The sequence below is a fragment of the Panthera onca genome, chromosome B4 (assembly GCF_046562875.1).
Source record: "Panthera onca isolate mPanOnc1 chromosome B4, mPanOnc1 haplotype 2, whole genome shotgun sequence".
Taxonomy (NCBI): Eukaryota; Metazoa; Chordata; class Mammalia; order Carnivora; family Felidae; genus Panthera; species Panthera onca.
The window spans coordinates 45573177-45592766 of NC_138345.1; the positions used below are offsets into that span (position 1 = coordinate 45573177).

The window sequence follows — 19590 nt, forward strand, 5'->3', positions numbered from 1 at the left end:
ACCAAACCGTCTTTACCTCTGAAGCGACTGAATGTTTGATCGTAATGCCAAGACCCCGCTGGTATTATGAGGGACCTAACGTTAATCCAAGTCTCGAGTTGAAGCGGTCAGGAAAATCTTGACTTGCGGAGAATTGAAAGGTGCCAGCCAGAGGTGAGTGGCTTATTTGAGGAGTGGGTGTGTGGAATTTGGGAGAAAGATCCTTCATAGCTCTCTGTGTGGAGTAATAACCACCGTTTATTGAGTACTCGTGGAAGGCACTTTTCACAAGTATTATATCATTTAATCCTCATGATAGTCCTATGGGCTGAGTTTTATTATCCCCACTTCACTGACGAAAAGGCAGGTTTAAAGAGGTTAAGGAACTTGGCCAGAGTCGCAGAGCTGGTAGTTGGCAAAGCAGATTCCTCAGGCTCCCCTCCACACTCTTCCCTCCCACTCCAAGCCAAAGGCCTGTTCCCGACACCATTCTCTCTGAGAACATGAAAAATGATGTTGGGTCCCCCTAAGAGATTCAGCCATGTGGTTAAAACCTCGTAAAGTTTAGAAAAATAGAATAACTCACTAAAATAAAATTATAAATCCACTCCATGGAAAATATCTACCACAACCCAAAACCTCAGGGTTAATCTATTCAGATTTCAACGCGCTATATGATTCTCACTAGTCCCTTAAATATCGCTCTGTTTCCTGGTAAACAGTATCCCTTACAGAGTCCTGGCACATGAATAGTGTAATAAGATCAGATTCTATCGCTCTGCCATTCTAGTGCAATCTAATTGCAGGGTGAAAATCCAGGGCTGTCTTAGTTCCTCATCTGTCTGTGTCTCTCTTTGTCCTACCGCCTGCTTCACAGTTTGAAGTTCAATACCACTCCCTCCTTTTGTGCTCTAGCTCTCTGTGTTGTTTCCCTTTGACAACATTTTTTTTTTTTAATGAAGTGATTTGAAATGGAAAATTAAAAACTTAACTATGAGTCTGGCAGTTTCCTGCCAATGCCTCTCTGCTAAGAAGCTTCATAAAATACTATATATTATTATTCACTTCACAGCTGCTCCGGGCACTCACCCACTTAGTCATTCACAATATGTCTGAGAGATTAGTTTTTACAAGGCTGTGGTTTCAGATATTTCTCCCCCCTCCATGTTTTACTTAAAATCTGCACTGGGGAAGTTTGTGTACAAAAAAATCCACCACCCTTGAGAAAAGAGGATATGGTAATATGCGTGCTTTAGAAGCTCTGGAGGGCTCTTTTATTTTCTTGTACCTTCTTCATCTGAAATACTGTAGTCTTTCTATGACAGGTCTCGAGTCGGTGTGTGGGTCGGAGAGGGAATAAGAGTGAGTGTTTTGCTCCAGTGTGGTTGTAAACCTCCTGTTTTGGTGTCAGATATGTGAGAGAATCACCATTCTGGTTTCAGGCAAGGTGGGTAAATTATGCCCTAATAATACAGCTTCATCTTGATGACTAGATCTGATTTTTTTTTTTTTTTTTTTTAATATTTAAACTCCATGAAGACAGGGGTTTTTGCCGGGTTTTTGTTGTTGTTGTTGTTGTTGTTGTTGTTTGTTTTTTGTTTTACTATTTTATCCCCGGTACCCAAAACAGTACCTGGCACATAGTAGGCACACAATTGATTTTTGTGGGAAAATAATTTGAGCCTCAGTTTAGTCAGGGCGGCTGTGGGCCCTCTTTGTGTAAGCCCTGATGATGGCGAGTGAGATTTATGAAAACAAAACAAAACAAAACAAAAAAAAACCAGGTAGGATGTGGGCAACATAAAAATAAAATGTTAAAAAAAATTTTTTTTAACGTTTATTTATTTTTGAGACAGAGAGAGACAGAGCATGAACGGGGGGAGGGTCAGAGAGAGAGGGAGACAGGCTCCAGGCTCTGAGCCGTCAGCACAGAGCCCGACGCGGGGCTTGAACTCACGGACCGTGAGATCATGACCTGAGCCGAAGTCGGCCACCCAACCGACTGAGCCACCCAGGCGCCCCAGAAATAAAATGTTTAGAGTAAGATCAGACACCCTGTCTCCACGACCCCTCCCCACCCCCACACATCAACCAAGTTGTCCTGATTTTCAGAGTCTATTAAAATTAACAAAATGTTAAGTTACGAAAGAAAGAAAGACAGAGAGAGAGAGAGAGAGAGAGAAAGAAAGAGAAAGAAAGAAAGAAAGAAAGAAAGAAAGAAAGAAAGAAAGAAGAGGTGCTGTTGTGTTGCATCGCCGTTGGATGACCGTGGGGTGCCCGTCTGTGAGCGTGTTTGCGTGTGCTCTGTGGGTGAGTCTCCAGATGGGCCCATTTCTCGGGGTGCTTGGGGAACGTGGCAGGTACTTCATCCCTCTTGGAGAGGTAGAGCTCTTGCTGTGATGCAGGACAGGACGGGGCGGGGGGGGGGGGGGCGAGGGCACCGGAGAACGAAAAAGAGGGAGGAAGGGGGTCAGCCAGGGCCCGCTTCAGTGGGGTCCCCACCACCTCCTCCCCCCACCGGGGGGCAAGAACCGAACTGTTTATCCCCACATCCCGGCAGCAGCAGAAAAGCCAGGGGTGTTTTTGGGACTCAGCTGCCAAAGTTTCTTGAAACAGCTCTGCTCCAAGGCATATGCTGGGCTCACTTCTGAGGGAAATTTCCTTTTTGGGGAAGTTGAAGCAAAGGAATTTCCTGTGTGGGCAGACAGAGCTTCCTGACTTGAAGGCTTCTTGGAAGGGAAACAGTTTCATAATGAAATGACAAATTAAAGACATACCAGCCGGGTTCACTTCAAAACAGCTATTGAGAGTACAGGCAAAGCCCTATTATACTCCCTCACAGAACAAAAATAAATCCCATCCTGACAGGTTTCTGTATGCTGGATTATATCCGTCCCCCCCGCACCTTCCTTCACAGCCCCTGTTCCTCTCCCTTCCTCCCACCCCCGCCATTAGCCGCCGCCATCTCTATCTTTAACCGCTCCCGGGAGCAGCCGGCAAGGAGGCTTGGAGCATCTCTGGCCGCCTCGCTCGGTGGCTTCGCCCGTCCCTGACCTACATGGAGGCCTCGTAGGTCACGTCACAGCCCCCGTGCTGCTAAGACTCCCAGAAGCGACCTCTTTCCTTCCCCCTCTGACACAAACCATGATTGAAGATGGCTTTAGCGACGGGGTAAGGAAAAAGTGTAGCCATCTCCCTCGGGCTGGCCTTTGAAACCTCGTACGCAGTACGTGTCAGTGCTGTTCTGGTCTCGGGAGCTGGGGTCTGAGGTCTTTGCTTTGTGGAAGGGAACAAGGGTCCGGGTGGGGCAGAGGATGTTCGTACCTGAACATAACAATCTTCTACGGTTCGGTCAGCCCACGTGTTTTAAGTTGACGCGAAGACGCCTTATGGAGTACCTCTCTTTTTTTCAGTGGAAAAGACCAGGAGGAAGACTGATGGCAGCATCGTTTGCGGGTCAGAATTCGTTAGTCTTAGGCCAATGAAGGGAAGCGGTGCAGGTTTTGGAAGCAGATGTCTGAGTTCAAATGCCAGCTCCAGCCGTGTGCGACCAGCAGGATAGACCTTGGACGAGTCATTACACTTCTGGCCTCAGTTTCCTTATCTCTGAAATGGGTACAGCAGAACCTTTTCTACACTGTTGTGAGGAAATGAGAATGGGATTTCAAAAACACTTTGTAAACTCCTCCAAAGACTTTTTGAAATGGCACCTGCTACTTAGCCATGGTTGGGATCTTTTGGGATTGAAATGCAGGATTGGGTTGAAAGAGCAAACTTGGAGAATTTGTAGATCAATTTGGCAAGTATTTATGAGAGATTTTTCTGTGAGTGCAGCATGCTTGGGCTCTGTGGGGAGAAACAAACGAAGTACGAAGTTTAAAGCAGCCGCAGGAAGAATCTTGGACTTGGGGTCAGGAGGCCAAGGTTCAACCCTGGCTGTCACTCAGTAGCTCTGGGGCTTGGGGTGAACTATGTAACCTTGATGAGTCTCCATTGTTTGTTTTTAAAATTGGGGGAAATAGACTCTATGACTTTAATAAGTTCTGTCCAATTCTGACATTGTATAATTGATTTTAAGAGGTCTCTGCCTTTTGCAGTTGTTTATAGGATTTATTCTAAAGCGCAAGGAAGAACTATTCACTGTATAACAGCCTGTCTGATGAAGAAACTTGCATCATAATTTTTTATTAGTAGATCTGATATACACAGGAAAAAATGAGTGCTTGCTAGATAGGTCAGCTATAGCAATTCGGTTTGGGGTGTTTCTGAGTGAATGCTGACTCAAAAATAAGTAGGATCGTGGGTTGAACATGGCGCTTTCCCTAAGATAACTTGTCTCGGGATTTTGGTTTACCTTCTCTCAACTGCGCCAGGGGATTACCAGCATGTTTCCAAATGGTTGTTCGTCGAAGCCATCCCCATGATGGACATCCCTTGCCCAAATAGGCTTCTAGGATAGAGGCCACCATGTTGACTGGTCCTGACATCAGGTTTTAGCATGAGCTGGTATGTCATTTTTAGGCCCACCACATTATTCTCCTTCTCATTTCAGTTTGTATGAGTAAAGGTCTCTTACTGACTTTGCCTCAAAGCGTGTTTTCTCAGCACCCGTGTCGATTTGAGAAAACTGAGGCACTGGAAAAATTAGATACCACGTATAAAATCACAGTTGCAAAATGGTGACAAGCCAAGCGTTGCGTAAAAAGAGCTGTCATTTATTGGGTGTGTGTTCCAGTGTTCCAATACATTGTCTCATTAATTTTTTTTCTCCCAACAAGTCTGAGAGGTAGGCGATATTATCTTTACAGATACAGAAACTAGGGCTTTGAAATGTTAAGTAATTTGCTCCCGGCCACAGAACTGGTTGGTGGTTGAGCCAGAATATGAACACAGGTCTGTCTGTTCCAGAACCTCCGTTCTTTACCCCTTCATTGCGTCTCCTCTGTGTAGTCAGTTGTTTTAAATTGACCTTAGTGCTTAGAAGTAAGTCACACCTGGGGCGCCTGGGTGGCGCAGTCGGTTAAGCGTCCGACTTCAGCCAGGTCACGATCTCACGGTCCATGAGTTCGAGCCCCGCGTCAGGCTCTGGGCTGATGGCTCAGAGCCTGGAGCCTGTTTCTGATTCTGTGTCTCCCTCTCTCTCTGCCCCTCCCCCGTTCATGCTATGTCTCTCTCTGTCCCAAAAATAAATAAAAAAACGTTGAAAAAAAAATTTAAAAAAAAAAAAAAAAAAAAAAAAGAAGTAAGTCACACCTGTCTCAGGCCCCTGAAAGAAAACAGCACTAACCTCATAGTCTTGTCGTGGCAGACTCTTGTAACGGCAGAAAAGCCTGTGGAAAATAATACACCTGGGTAATAAACTGAGCAAACAACCCTGCCTCTCACCTCTGTCTGGAAGAGAGCCCGTACTGGCCAGCTCTGGCCACACCTTATGCATCAGGACAGAAATCTGCTGTCCGTTTTTCAGATAGGCAAGGAAAGTGCCTGGTGCCAGACTGCATCCTTTTCCTTGTGCAATTCCTTGCAAGGGCTGTTTGTGGCTTCCCCGGGCTCGTTGGGAAGAGGATTCAAATCTTGTTCTACTCGACAGGCATTGATTGAAGAACCACCGTGCTCAGTGCTAGGGACACAAAGAGGCGCAAGGTAGGGACTCAGTCTTAGAAAGCAGAAATTGGAATAGTCATTCAACAAAACCAGTATTTACTGAGAATCCACTGTGCCCAGTAGAACAGTAATTGCAAGAGATAAATATCTAAAACACTCACAAGGATATGTTTTACATCTCCACAGAAAGTATGTGTCGTCGTTGTTGTTGTTTTTCTTGATTTCTGTTCGGTTTTCTTAACTTTCCTCTGTGCAAGTAAACTTCCAGGGTATGTCCTCTTGTTTAAGTCCAGAGCTTTATTAGTTTTCATTTCTTGGACTATCGTGTAAACAGCTCAGGAACTTCTCCTCTTCACCTCATTTTTCTCCCCCCAAAGAAGATGGATTTTTTTTCCATTGAAAATTATTTTTCAACGAAGTCTAAAATATGTTTTAAACCCACTTCTGTTTAAAACACAGATATCATCCAGGAGAAAATCTGAGGGCAAAAAAAAAAGGGGGGGGAGGATTTTGATTGCGCCTAATTAGACTCAAAGTACTAAGTTATTCTCTGGCGTATGTAGCAAAAACACTACGTGGGTGTTGTTTTGAGTTCATAGTGAGGGGAGAGATGGGGTCATCACTCCTGCGGAGAGAAAGGTAATCTCTGATTTCAGTCTTTCATTGGCCTCCGGCAGCTGGTGGGGTCTCCCGAAAAAAATTCTTTTTCTTCGTTACTCAGTATATTCCCCATTTGGGCTTGAAGCGGGAAACCCGAAAGTTGAAATGCTGTGACCACCTCTACACTGTCACATGCCCTTGCTCTCTGGTGAGGAAGTGGGGGAGACGTGGAAGAGGTGGCCTCATCACTCGCTTTGTTTGGAAGTGAGAAGCGGCGAGGGGAGGATTGGAGGAAGACGCGGGCACTCGCGGCACCGCCGGCCTGCGACACCCTGGCCATTCTTCTTCCCTGGCACTCACAGGCAGCTTTGCGAGGCAGGAGTACGTGAGGAGGAAGATCCTATTAGCAGAGGAGCTGCAGGAACTGAAGAGATGCCGAAGGGAGCCAGGTGACTGACAGGTAGATGAAATCCAACATCCTTTCTGCTCAAAGTTTTAAGAAGAGAAGTGGCCACGAGTAAGCTTGAGTTCTGTCCCCTTCCTGATACTCGCTGCTCCTCAGACCCAGGTGAGGACGATCTACTACGCGTAAGCAAGCAGATGTGGGGAAAAGAGCAAAACCCACTGAGCCGTGAGATCCCTAAGACCCTCCCCCCCGCCCCCAGGCCTTGGATGTTGGGGGTTGACAGCGGCTTCCTGTGCACTGTACCATGGAGACCACAGGTGACGGAGGCAGTGGCCCAGCTTATGCTCTGGGCGTGCAGAGAAGGGAAGCTCCGCCTCCTTTGTTCGCATCCTCCTTGTTGGATGCTGGGGTAGCCTCTGCCCCTCTTACAGGACAACTCTAGGTCTCCGTGTGATCCTGGCCCAGCCTGAAGCCTGAGGCTTCTGAACACAAACATCCTAGTGCTGGCCTTCCTTGCATGACGCCCAGGAATCCCTAGTGGGGAAAGCCATGCCTCACCACTGTCAACCTAATGATAGACCAAGACCCCTCTTCCCTCCACCTGCCCTCCTAATAATCTTAAGATTTAGGGGAAACTAAAATAGACCTTCCTCTAGACCGACACTGCCGTTTCACATACAAATGTAGCTCTCTTTCACCCTGGAGAAAGACAGCCTTTTCGACTTCTCTGCACCTCCCAGATGGTCCAGCAGATTTGCATGAGACCCAGAGTGACACTGACGTGCTTTAACTGATGAGCGACGTCAAGCCTGTTTGTCTCTGCCGTTAGAGACTGATTTGACCCCCCACCTATAGGAACTCTAGTTTCTGAGAATGTGGCAAGGCTTTGTAGAGATCGACCCCAACCAATGCTTTCACACTTCACAATCTGAGTAATGAGCCGGATACTCCTCACGTTTTACTTTTGGTTCTTTGTCAAATAAGGTAGTAACAGAGTCCCTAACTGTAACATAGGGAGCCGTAGCTACATGTGAACTTCGTGGCTCTAAAATCTTGAGATACCGCTTCCTTACCTCCTTCCTTGTCAACGAGTGTTTAGATTTTTAATGACATTTCAAAGTCAATCTCCAAACACTTTAGAGGTCAATCCTAGCAGAGACGAACTTTAAACTGGTGGGAGTAGGGTGCAGAGCAATCCCTCTGGGAGTCAGAATGAGATACTTGTGTGTCTGGACTGGTAGCAGGTTTTTATGTTACCAGAGTGATCTCCATGGTAACAGATCAACATGGTACCAGTGACAGCTTTACACTCCAGGCTTTAGGTTCCCATGAGAAAGTGGATTCTTAACAACAAATAGGGGAGCAGAAACGAAGGAATATGGATGTACGCTCCCCTTTCTTGTAAAGTTCTGGTCATGAAGTTTCTGTTCATACAACCAGTGACATGTCCTCTTTAACCCCCTGGGTTCCTCTGTCAACCAAGACTCTTCAGAGGGTGTGCAATGTGCTCTTGAATTTCAACTGAACTCATACCAGGTTTAAATAGGCTTTGGTAGCAAAGAATTATATTGGAGTGGAACAAGAATGAGACTTGGAGTCAGGAAACCTGGCCTTCAGACCCAGCTTTTGTACTGTCTTGAAGGTCCTTACTTGCCACATTCTTAGATTCTCCCCAGTTATGATAGTCAATCATCCAGTTATATGGAAAGCCCCTGGTGTGATTCATTGGCGGTAAAAATGGTAGCCAGTTAAATAGAGGACAGTCTGCCATCCCCATCCCCATCAAAGGTATGATACTGCTGTGATCATGTGGATGCAAACGTTCAGACACCTAAAAAGTAGAAGGTAGGAGTCCTCTTTATTAAAGATTAATCTCTGAACTTAACGACCAAAATCTGGAGGCTGGATAGCCAGCAGAAGAGTTCATTTTCTGGAGTGTTGGTTACAAAAGGTTATTAATTTGGAGAATCAGCACTCGTTTATCTTAAACCACAAGAGAACATTTGTGAATTCAGGGGAACAATTATGTAATTTGGTAATTTCATGAGCCTCTTCCCTGGGGAATCTTATGACTCAACGATCAAAGGTGTCAGAGTAGAGAAGACAGCTTTCCATGGTCACATCTGTGCCCGTGGCGGGGCTTAGGTACACTCTGAAGTGAGATTCTTTGTGGCTGAGACCTCGGACTGATTGGTGATGGGTGGTTTGGGTAATGGTTTCTGTTGTATACATTTAAAGGGGACTAGTCTTTCCCCCAAAAGGGAAGTTTCTTTTCTAAGGAATTTATTCCTAGGGTTGTGGGGGAGTTAAACCCACTGTGCATCAAGGAAGTAACTGATTGCGTATTTCGTATAAAAGGCAACTATGAACTTGATATTGACTAAAGCAAACCAGCAGCTTCTTTCTACCACCTGGTTAGAACGTTTCTTTACTATACTTTGCAAGATGATAAAGGACAACCAAGGTGCCTGGGTGGCTCAATCGGTTAAGCATCTGATTCTTGATCTTGGCTCGGGTCATGATCTTGTGGATCGAGCCCCAAGTCGGGCTCTGAATTGACAGCAACAGAGCCTGCTTGGGATTCTCTCCCTCTCCCTCTCTCTCTGCCCTCCCCCACTCATACTCGCGCGCGTGCACAGACAGTCTCTCTCAAAATAAATAAACGTAAATAAAAAAGGACAAGTAATGGTAGTGCTAAGCTTCTCTTGCAATTCTCTGTGGTCTATCTCTAACCAATGGAAGTCTAAAGATTTTTATTTTAGGATCATAATGTTGGAAGATCTTTAGATTGCCCATATCATAATGCCACTTCTAAGACTGGTTTTAAGGTTTCTGATCATGATTTAAGTATGAAAAGTCTTGATCTTATTTCCTTTGTCATTTCTAGGTCTTTTTTTTTTTAAATTTTTAAATGTTTATTCATTTTTTGAGAGAGAGAGAGAGAGAGAGCACAGCAGGGGAGGGGCAGAGAGAGAGAGGGAGACACAGAATCCGAAGCAGGCTCCAGGCTCTGAGCTGTCATCACAGAGCCCCATGTGGGGCTCGAACCCACGAATGATGGGATTATGACCTGAGCTGAAGTTGGATGCTTAACCTACTGAGCCACCCAGGTGCCCTTGTCATTTCTAGGTCTTAAATTTACTTTGTTGACATAAAAAGAATTTTTGTTTAGCTCAGCAAAAGTTAAAAGAGCAGTGTATATCTTTTTTTTTTTTAGTTTTTTAATAAAGATTTTTTGCCTGAGAATCAACAGTGTTGGGACTGTTTCAGTTGAAAATGGAAATGTTCTTGAAGTTATATCAACATGGACAGGACAGTGAGCTAGAATTTTAGAGCTTGGTTTCCTGACAGTGCAGTTTTGGTTCTAGAACATTAGCATTGTCTGAGTTCAAATGTAAATAGACATTGTTTTGTTGTTATCTGCTGGTTTAAATTTTCATTCGGCTTGTAACGAAGAGATCATTGATCGCCCTGAACGCTTTGAAAGGAGACTAGACAAGGCTCAGTCCCACTGAGCTGGTATCCAAAGCAACTTTTCTCATGTTCTGGCTTGTAGCACTTTCAGAAATAAGGTTTTAGGAGAAGAAGGAGGGCATTTGAAGAAAACAGAGCATATTTATAAGGAGAGCATACTTCATTCCCTTCAAAACACAAACAAATGAATAAACTGGGGGGAAAAAAAAAGAAACAAAACACCGATCCGAATCCCAGGAGTGGGAAGGGAACCCACCCCGTGGCTTCCGTTGCAGACACTACTGTTGCTGGGGGTGCAGCAGGATGCCTTTGACCCGAAAGTCGGGGAGAGGGAACATGGCCTGCGTGCTGCCGTGCCCTTGGGTGACCAAGGCTGCTGGTGCAGCCGCAGAGAAACGAGATAGCGTGGGGAGAACGGGGACACACAGTGTGTCATGGGAAGGAGGGCAGACCTGGAGCCCAGACAGCTGAGGGCAAGGGACTGTTGGGGCAGGACCCCAGCCGCAAGGCCGATGGAGAAGTTGGCTGATCTCAGAGATCTCAGAAAGGAGAGGTGTTTTGTTTGTTTTGCTTTTGCTTTTAGTGGAAGAGGGAGTTGAATGAGGAAGGAGGGTGGGAAGCTTCAGGGCAGTTTTGTGTCCAAGGTTGAGAGATGTTCCTCCTGGTAGCAGAATGCCCGGCTTTCATCTTGTCCTGCATTGTGGCCCCACTGCCTGGGGAACTCCATCAACAACCCACGTCTTAACCACCTAGGAGAGTTTACAAATGGGGCATGGGGCCTTGTGCAGACAGACCTCCAAGAGTCAGGCACTAGGTTTGGGCCAGCTTGTGGACTCTCCTTCGTATCACTGCAGTGCCCTGTCCATCTGCTTGCTCCAGGCCCTGCAGGCATGTGAAATGGCAGGGTCATTCTGTACCTTAGAATGTGTGTCCCCAGGTCACATTTATCCCTGGAGCACATTTTTCCCCCTCGTGGTAAAGAATTAAATGTAAACAGGGGCGCCTGGGTGGCTCAGTCGGTTAAGCGTCCAACTTCAGCTCAGGTCATGATCTCGTGGTTCACGAGTTTGAGCCCTGCGTTGCACTCTGTGCTGACAGCTCAGAGCCTGGAGCCTGCTTCAGACTCTGTTTCCCTCTCTCTCTCTTTCTGCCCTCTCTCTCTCTCTCTCAGTTTCAAGAATAAATAAACATTAAAAAAATTTGTATAAAGAGTTAAATGTAAACAAATGGTTTTCAGCTGTCCCCTTAGCTCATAAAAACCCATATATAACTCATATTCTGTCTGAAATATAGTACAGGTAGACCTGTTTCTACTAACCACCTTTTCTAGCCTAATAATTAATCTGGCAAAATGCATGTAGATTCCAACTGTGGTTCAGCAAGGAGGAGCGCATCATAACCACTGCCCTGCCTCTTGAAGGAACTTGGGAGAAAATGAACAACTGGTAACTTGTTAGCTAGCCTCTGAATGAGGGAGAGTGCTGTTTTAGACAGGCCCCAGGAATCCCGAATGATGCGGGAGAGGACTGTGGCCCCATGGGGGCAGGCTAGGGAATTATCCATCCCTCTTCCTCTGAATGGGTCACAACGGAGTGTCTCATCAGGAACTGTGTGTATAAAAACATGACCTCTGCAGATTTGGGCATGGCTAGATGCCTTCGCTGCGTGCTGTATCTTTAATTCCTATCCAGGCGCAGTCTCAACCTTGCATAACATCTTGTAGCAGAGGGCAATTTGTTTTCTCCAGTCAAATCTATGATTTGAGAATGTGGCTGTTAATGATTGAGAGTACAGGAAAACGTGGGGGTCCAGAAGGGTAAAGCTGATTCCCGGGACCGTAAACTTGGGACTCTGAACTGTGGATGGTGGCTACAAAAGTCTTGGCCAAGGCAGGGAGGCTGATAGTGGGGGGCAGTCTCCTTCACTGGGAGACTCCAGGTTCTAATCCTGGAAAGTTAATTGTGGAAGAAAACTTAGCCAGTCACAACAAACAATTGCCAGACTTATTTTGTGGCAGGCCCTGTGATGAGTGCTGGAGTTACACGTCGAATAAAATACGGATACTCCTCTTTATGACTTACTAAAATGTTTTTATGTGAGTTTGTGTTCGCTTTTCCAGCAAATATGAACTGAGCAGCCATCATGTGCCAGGCGGATGCTAGACGATGTGGAAACTTCAGTGAACAGGAGCAGACATGTTGTCCTGTTAATTTGTAGAATTTACACTCCAGGGGGGTCTCTACCCACCCCATCAAAATATGTACAGAAGACACTGTCACTGCCCTACTTCTGAGTCTGTGCTCAGGTCACTCCCTGAGTTGAGTCTTTCCACATTTATAAATATCCCTATTGTGGGAGCCACTGAAAAGGACAGAGGAACCTGATAAGCCAGGCAGGCGGAGCACCCAAGCAGTGGTTTGTGAACAGTTAGTGGGGCAGCCAGAGTTCCCTGCACCAAGCATTATGTTTTATGTGTGCACATCAGCGTGTTACTGATTGCTTCCTTGTGCTGATCTGTTTTTATTTCCTGTAGTTCTTCAGGTCTGTCCAAGCCAGTATGATCTATCTTCTACTAATGTTTCTGGAGTTCTAGGGAGCTGTTTAATGCACTTTCTTCTGCATCTGCCACAGCATCAGGCCCCACGCCCACTAACCATGCTTGATGGTGATGCCCAGAGATGATGGTTATTACCAGCCCTGGGTTTGGAAGCCAGTCTACCAGTGATGGAACCATCAAGGCTCAGCCTAGGAGCTCATAGTCACGTGGGAGAAGGAGCTCAGGACCACATGCAGGACTATGGGGTGATGGAAATTGATTTCAGGTACTGAGGTAAATCTCCAGTGAGGTGAAGACAAACAGGTCAGGACAAAGCCCTTATGTCATAGCAGCACTACAGAGTCCCAGGGTGGGGACCTGACTTCTCCTTTAGACTGAGCATTGAAATTAACTCACCAAAGAACAAATACTGGAAGTATGTACTTGAAATGATAACATACAAGATTTTGGGTTTTTACCTGGCAGATTTTTTTTTTAATGCTAATTCTCAATTCAGACTAGTTGGTGGGGGGGAGCTGGGCCCATGTATTCATGCTTGGCACAGGTAGGCATAACAGATTCGCAACAGCAGCTCACGCAAGAGGCATGTATGTGTAAGTGACATGAAAAAACACCAACAGGGGCACCTGGGTGGCTCAGGCAGTTGAGCGTCCGACTTCGGCTCAGGTCATGATCTTGCGGTTTGTGAGTTTGAGCCCCGTGTTGGGCTCTGTGCTGACAGCTCAGAGTCTGGAGCCTGCTTTGGATTCTGTATACCCCCCTCTTTGCCCTTCCCCCACTCGTGCTCTGTCTGTCTCGCTCTCTCAAAAATAAATAAATGTTAAAAAAAAAAAAAAAAACAACCACCAACAGCGACCTAAGAACAAAAACGCAATCTGCTGAGCATACCCTTTGGCAAATGTGGGTTAAGATCCTTAAAACAGTTTAACTCCTCAGCTCGGCAACCTCTTCTCTAAAAATCCATCACCAGGAAACAGTCTCAGATGCCGACAGTGGTTCTTACACACGGATGTACGGCCAACAAGACATCAGTTCAATGAGTTAGGGAAGGTCATTACACCAGAATATTATGCGGCAGTTAAAAATCACGTTTTTGAAATGTTCATCTCATATAATTGCAAAGGAAGGATACACATCTCTGTCCTCAAAATAATCCCATTTAAAAAAATCCATTATGGGGTGCCTGGGTGGCTCAGTCGGTTAAGCGGCCAACTTCGGCTCAGGTCATGATCTCGCAGTCCATGAGTTCGAGCCCCGCGTCAGGCTCTGTGCTGACAGCTCAGAGCCTGGAGCCTGTTTCAGATTCTGTGTCTCCCTCTCTCTGACCCTCCCCCGTTCATGCTCTGTCTCCCTCTGTCTCAAAAATAAATAAACGTTAAAAAAATTTTTTTTTTAAAAATCCATTAAAATAGACCAGAAGGAAATGCAGGAAAATAGTTCTTGTGGTTATTTCTAGGTGAAAGGACTACGGGTAGAGGGTTTTTTTCCCTCTTTCTCTACTGTAATTTTTTTCTAGCATTGTCTAGGATTATTTTTGTCTTAACGAAATCATGATCACATCCGTTCCCAGCTGGCCACTTTGCACCTAGATTCATTGTGTTAAACTGCAAGCAAAGAACTAGCATTAAAGAATGTTATTTAATTAAAGTGCTTTCCATTGTCCCCTTCCCCCTACCCTTAAAACCCCTCACGACCTTCCCACTGCACCTAGGACAAATGCAGCAGCCTGCAGGGTCCCGCACACCCTGGGTCCCACTCACCTCTGCAGCTTTATCTTGTATACTCACCTCCTTGCTCTCTGCTTTCCAGCCGTACGGGGCCTTTTTCAGTTTTCTGTACAGATCGCCTTCTCTCTCTTCCTTCTGGCTGCAACACTCTTCTCTAGGCTGAGCCCTTCCCCCTGTACCGCCCCCACCCCCCTAATTCAGCAAGATAAATTCAATACAATTCCAACTCATCCTTTAGACCTCTGCCGAAGTCACTTAAGCCTGAGGACTCACCAGCGCCCCCAGTGTACTTCCAACAGGCTCTCTACTTCCCTTCTTACAACATGGGTTCCCACCCTGTCCTTAAGCCTAAACCACACGCTGTAGAGGGCTGGGACCGTGCCATCTAGATCACTACTGCGTTCCCCCAGAATGCAGCACAGGGTTGAGCTGACCATAGAGGGCTCTGAAGTATCGGTGAGTGGGTGAATCTCATCTAACTAGACTGAAACTTCTGTTCTCAGGGCAGGCTGTGCTGATTGTCAAAAATGCCCTATGTGCCCGAACGTCACAAAGTCTCATTTTTCTCATCCCTGAAAGGAGGCTCCCAGTACCTATAGCACACTGTTGTGTTGCATGAGTTGTTGCTTATGAAGTGCCTATTAGAGCGTGTGGCACACGGCAGGTACTTAGTAAACGATGCTGTCTTCCTGGGCCGCCCCCGGTGCCTGTTTACACAGCCAGGCCTGGCATACACCTGTTGTTTTTGTTTTTTTTAAGCTTATTTATTTATTTAGAGACGGAGACAGTGTGAGTAGGGGAGGGGCAGAGACAGAAGGAGACAGAAAATCCCAAGCACCGCCCTGATGCGGGGCTCGATCCCACCAACCGTGAGAGCATGACCTGAGCTGAGATCAAGAGTCGGACGCTTAACCGACTGAGCCATCCAGGCGACCCAGCATACAGCTGTTTTTAATGTGACCTTATCTGCTGTAAGTCACTCGAGGAGGGGTTTCCCCAGAAGAAACTTTTTTTTTCCCCTCCCTAGACTATGATCGTTAGTACTCCTCATCAGCTCTAAGGCAGAGTCAGTTTTCTGGGCCCCAGCACAGCGCCAGACTCGCGATGTGGATGTGTGCCAAATTGACCAGGACCAGGCTGAGGCACCGAGTGAAACCTGTGTGTCCATCGGCTGCCTTCTTCTTGTGGATGCAAATCCCTCTGAACTCTGCCTGAAATCGTTTGCCCGGTTGGAAGAGTAGAAAGAGAACTTCCCTGACGGGTCAAAGAGTTCTTATTTTTCCTTTCTAAACACCACTCTTCTTTCAGACGCCATTAAACTAGCCCAGTTGTGGATCCTGAGCTTCAACTGTGTGGTTATGAAAGCCGAGTGCTTTCTCTGAGGTCAGAGCCCTGGGTGTGGGTGATCTCAGGTAAAAGGTCTCAGGGATTCAGACATGTCATTCTTTTGTATAACTGACTTTTCAAGTACTCCAGCCCTGAGACTGTCCCCTTATTGTAGCTTCTCGAACGTTGTCACACTGTCAGACTTGGGCTGGTGGGGTTTTTTTCCTCCCAAACAACCAAAATCAGATTCATTTTGGAAGCAGATACTAGTATGGCTGTTGTTCTTCCTATGTCTGGACCCTGAAGAATTCAGAACTAGATTCAGTACTTTGCCGTGTATTCTCACAGGTTAGGTTTTCGAGCGAACACAAAACTTAGACCCAGTGGCTTCCGTATGCATGCACACCGCCACCTGTGTTTATGTGTGTGTGCTTTCTAGAATGAGACCTCCTTTAAAACTCAACCTCCCATCATTTGAGAACTGATTTGCTATTTTATAGCTTGTCCTTTTTACGGCTCTTGGAGAATCACTGCACCAAATATATTTGGCAGGAACTTAGCACGCAAGCCCTCCCTCAGAACTTGCTACCAAATTTGCTGAGTTCCCTTCTTAAAAACTTGAGATTCCTCTAACTTTTTCCTGTGATGTGCTCATTTTTGATCTAAAACTGTAGTTGAAAGCCTGTCTCGGTAATCATTCACATCAAGAAAAGAACGAATTTCTCAAAAAAGAAGTCAGGTGCTAAAAATAACCTCCACGCTAAGACCCACTTACTTTTCTACCTAGGGAATCAAGACAGAAACATTTCTAGGCTAGAAATGGCATAGTTCAAGTGATGCAACCATTTAGCTGCCTACTATTTTTTTTTCTTTTCTGCCAGAAGGAAAATATATAATGTAATGTAGAAAAATTTCCCCTGAGTTGTTAAAATAATCACTGAAATAACCTCTGGTGCTTAGTACGATACCCTGAAATCTTGGATCTTCAGAATCGTTCGTTTCTGAGGTTTTCCGGACAGCCAGGTTTTCACTCAAAAATTGGTTGGTAGAGCGATTGCTGCTGTTACAATTGCGTACATTATGAGAATCCTTTGTGGAGGTAAAAAGTGTAAAGAAAATTGCTGAGAAGTGACCAGTGACTCCCTTCTGTGTTTGTCTAGTGGGCTGTGTAATTAAATGAGTGGGTCAAGTCTGTCTGAAGTAAAGTATTATGCAATATCAAATAAATGACATGACTTTTAAAAAGGTTGTGCACGTAATTTTTTTCTTCTGTGACTATAGCATTACAAATGTTCTACCTTTAGCCTTCCCTGCTTTCTGTTACACGGATGCCAAAAAACAATAGGGTTAATTAGGACTCATTCTTTTTTTTCTCTTCCTAGCACAGAGGAGGCTTTCAATATGTGCCGAATGAATGAACCAGTCTGTGAGTCATAATTTATCACATCGCTGATTAATAGAAGCACAATTGTTATCTTCTCTAATAGATGTAGCTGACTTTTTTTAAGTTGAGATTATCTCAATGGCTGGGATGCCAGCATTTTAGAAAAATCGTGGGTTTATGTTGGAAGTAGTTTTTAGGGTCAGTATCCTTTTTACTGCATCAGGACAAGAGCAGATATTTAGCAGACTAGTTCTGTGATGGAACACTGTTAGAAGTGTGTCAATTCTTACGTGCAAGTAACAAGTTATGTTATTTATAACAATATATATGTTATATATAACTTAGTTATGTATGTATATGTATACATACATATGTAAGTTATGTATAACTTAGAAAAAGGTCTCATTGGAAAGATATTAGATAATTCATGGGCTCAATTAAGAAAAAAAAAAGCAGGGGCGCCTGGGTGGCTCAGGCGTGAAGCGTGAGTTAAGCGGAAGTGTCCGACTCTTGATTTTGGCTCAGGTTACGATCTCACGGTTCCTGGGATGGAGCCCTGTGTCGGGCTCTGTGCTGATAGCATGGAGTGGGCTTGGGAGTCTCTCTCTCCCTCTGTCTCTGCCGCTCACCTGCTCACGCATGCATATTCTCTCTCTCTCTCTCTCTCTCTCTCAAATAAACATCAAAAAACAAATAAAAGCAGACCCCAAGGCTTTCTCAGGGGCCAGAGCTCAGCCAAGGTCCTACCACAGGGACAGTGCTCCCTGAATGCCTCCGCTGTGTGGCTGCCAGTGGACACACATCTTATGAAGCTGATGCCCCTGCCATGAATAGCACCCCAACATCCCTGGGGAAGTGGTCACTCCCTTAAGATTCAAAAACTGGGATGGGGCGCCTGGGTGGCGCAGTCGGTTAAGCGTCCGACTTCAGCCAGGTCACGATCTCGCGGTCCGTGAGTTTGAGCCCCGCGTCAGGCTCTGGGCTGATGGCTCAGAGCCTGGAGCCTGATTCCGATTCTGTGTCTCCCTCTCTCTCTGCCCCTCCCCCGTTCATGCTCTGTCTCTCTCTGTCCCAAAAATAAATAAAAACCGTTGAAAAAAAAATTAAAAAAAAAAAAAAAAAAAAAAAAACTGGGACAGGTGCATCTGATGGGCCCGGCTTCTGATCCAGAGAACAGGTGAGAAAGCCTGCCAATCCTGGGATTCCCCCAGCAGAAGAGGTATGGGGATACTGAGCAGAAAAAAATCTGGAAGTCTAGCATCAGATTGTAAGCTATTGCACAGCACTGTGTTTCACCTTGTTTTCGTGTCCTGCTTTATTCGTGGCAAAGTTAAGTGGTTCCACATTTGCGTTGCCCAGGTCAGCACACAGAATGTCAGTGGCTTGTTTTCCTTGTCATCTTTGTTCCTCGTTCGCGTATGAGGCTTTAGCAAGTTGTGTGCAATGAATTTTTTTGTTTGTTTCTAAATTCTGTTAGCATGCTGAGAAGCCTGCCTGTGCAGTGAAACAGTAGCTAAGCCCTACTCCAAGAAAACGATGGGACCAGCTTTCTAACATGGGCAGCATCCAGCTCTTGGGAAGTATTTTATTTCCTTTTTAAAAAATTGCTTTTAATAATATCTGATACATATCAATGAGTCTAAGAGCTGTAAAGGCCCTCAGAGATGATATTTTTTGACTTGTCACCCAAGTCATGAATGTCTCAGCGGGATCCCAGATACAGCAGGACATTGACCTTCTGCTTGGATATGGTCAGTGAGGAGCATGTCACTGCCCCCTTTTCCATCCCATTTTTGGATGTGTCTGGATAGGATAAGACTTCTCTGAAATTCACTTCATTGTCACTTTGCCCTTTGGTTCTAGTTTTGTCATGTGGGACCAAACGGGACATGTTCCTTCTGCATTAATTCTAGAGACAAACTAAACTTTGGAGTCAGGTATGGATTTGACTCCCACCTTTGCCATTACCAGCTGGTCAAATTTTAGAATCACTGTATCATCTTTTTTGAACTGCTTTTCCTCATTGGTAAGATGAGAAATAACAGCTCCTTGGCAGGGATTAAGATATAATGGAGAATACGTTACAATATGCCTGGCCAGTAGTATAGTTCCTTAATCAATGCTGACTGTCATTTTTGTTATTAGTCATACATTTAAAGACGATTATCTTGTCCCTTCAGTCTTGTTTCCATGTTGGGCCTCTGCTCACCTGAGACGAATCCTCCTGGATAATTTACCATTCTGGTCTTCCTCCTGAGTGCCCTTCTGTCCCTGTTCTTCCAGTTTTATTAATATTTGTGTGAAAATGTGGTTGGGGCTCCTCGGTGGCTCAGTTGGTTAAGCATCCAACTTCAGCTCAGGTCTTGATGTCATGGTTTGTGAGTTGGAGCCCCGCTTCAGGCTCTGTGCCGACAGCTCAGAGCCTGGAGCCTGCTTCGGATTCTGTCTGTCTCTCTCTCTCTCTCTCCGCCCCTCCCCACTCATGCTCTGTCTCTCTCTGTCTCAAAAATAAACAAACACTAAAAAAAATTTT

General features: G+C 45.5%; 1 protein-coding gene and 1 long non-coding RNA gene across 6 annotated transcripts in view; one reads left to right on the forward strand and one right to left on the reverse strand.

Moving 5' to 3' along the window:
- Window positions 1–19590, forward strand: part of ETV6 (ETS variant transcription factor 6) — a 252951-nt gene that overhangs the window by 110362 nt on the left and 122999 nt on the right. The window lies entirely within an intron of this gene.
- On the reverse strand, window positions 4860–7799 carry LOC145715610 (uncharacterized). 2 transcript variants are annotated; one of them, XR_014137918.1, is made up of 4 exons: window positions 7663–7799; window positions 5408–5599; window positions 5233–5309; window positions 4860–4973 (listed from the first exon to the last, which is right to left on the reverse strand). It is a non-coding gene; the product is annotated as an uncharacterized LOC145715610 (long non-coding RNA). The 2 variants fall into 2 exon arrangements; XR_014137917.1 differs by lacking the exon at window positions 7663–7799 and adding an exon at window positions 5745–5762.